A 1,758-nucleotide genomic window follows, 5' to 3' on the forward strand; every position below is an offset into this window, starting at 1 on the left:
CGCCAGGCCTCTGTCTGTCTGTCTGTCTGAGGCGAGCGTCCTGCAGCAGCAGATGGCCTTGTGCCGCTCAGGTGTGTTGTACTGCAAGAAACGTGCGGGTGGGAAGAAGCCTGGCGTTGTTGGAGGAGAAGGATGTCTCCCCACGGCCACGTGCCTTCACAGTTTAGTCTTACATGCAGTTAAGAACAATTTTTCTTTTTTCTGAAACTAAGTATTTTTGGCTCTTTTTCCTTGGTTTTATCTTTTTTTTTTTTTTTTTTTGGATGATGCTTGTACAGACCAGTGTGCATTAATCCCAAACATCCTTCTGTGTTACAGTTCATGTTACGATGATGGTGCACTTTGCTGTCCCCTCCGCTGTGTGACCTCCGTGCAGATTTTTCCTCAGTAAGAAAAGAAAAGTTGGATGGCTGGGGCAGGGGGCTAGGTGGAATCTGTCAGCTCGTTGCAGTACCAGTTTGGTTGGAACATGAGTGGTGGAAGTGGTGGGGAGAGAGCAGAGAAAGTGCAAGTCTTAATGCAGTCAGGGGGTTTTGTCGGTTTGGGTTTTTTCCTCCCCTCACAGCGAGCCCTTTGCTGTTGCTGTGGGCCCTTGGCTCCTGTCACCGTCGGGAGTCTTGCCCAGCTGAGCCTGGATGTTCTCTCTGACTCCAGAGTTCCCTCTGCCTGACAGACTGGACTTGCATCCGACTAGAGATGGACACAGGAACCTGCTCCCTGCCAACGCCAGAGAAAGAGTCTGTTTAAAAGGGTTTGACCAGATGAGTGTGTTTCTCCTTTCCAGCAGGATTCTTACCCCCGTGTGACCAAGTGCCTTTGTCTCAGCTGCGTGAGCAGACAGCTCTCAAATTAGCCCCATTGGCTGCCGGCTGCGGTACTGGCTGCTGAACTGAACGAGCCCTGTAGGGAGTGTGTCCTGGGCTCCGGGAGGTGTCTGCCTCGAGGATGAGCCGCGTAACGTGGAGCTGACGCTGAGCCTCACAAGGTGGATGGTGTTACAGAAGCTCGTGGGGTGTTTTGTAGCAAGGACAGATGTGGTTGGTTGTAATGCCAAGCTGATCCTCAGTTGTTCTGTCTGGAGTTACTGGCTTTAGCAGTTTTGCTGGTGAGGAGCTGGCATCTTCTGTTTCTTCACAACATTTTTAAAACTACTGTGCGCCTAAGTAGCTGCTGAAGGTGTTGTGGGTGCTGTGCTCTGTCCTTGGGCCGTGTATGTTGTCTGCCTTAAGCCTGTGATAACGCTTTCCCGGCATGCTTCAGAACTCCCTGTTCATGACATTGTGTTCCGTGTTTCATGGATGATAAGAAAATATAGATACGACTTAAACTCGGCTACTTCCAGTCTTTTCAGACCCACCTTCCCAGCTGCACTGGGCAGCACCATCAGTAAGTGGTGAAGTTGCAGCCTTTCAGTTGAGAACAGAGAAAGGTCAAACTCCTGCGGGTTTTTTTTTCCTCTTTCTGTCATCAAGCTGACATTTGACTTTTGATGAGTCATTCTGCTCAACCTCAATGCCTGATTTTGTTTTTTTTACTCAAATAGCTTATATTGTGATTCTTTAGAGAAATGGCAGCCCCAAATCTTGAAGATTCCGACCACCTCTTACGTGCTAAGATTTAAAATATAAATTCTGCGTGTCAAGGTTTGGAAAACTCATTCACCCTGTCAACAAGTGTTTGTTTGAAAAGGCTTAAAGGGCAAGATGAGGAAAAAATTATAGCGGTGGTGCTTTTCCCCACGACAGAAACAAGTGGTGC

This window comes from Buceros rhinoceros, unplaced genomic scaffold, assembly GCF_000710305.1.
Source record: "Buceros rhinoceros silvestris isolate BGI_N320 unplaced genomic scaffold, ASM71030v1 scaffold29015, whole genome shotgun sequence".
Classification (NCBI taxonomy): domain Eukaryota; kingdom Metazoa; phylum Chordata; class Aves; order Bucerotiformes; family Bucerotidae; genus Buceros; species Buceros rhinoceros.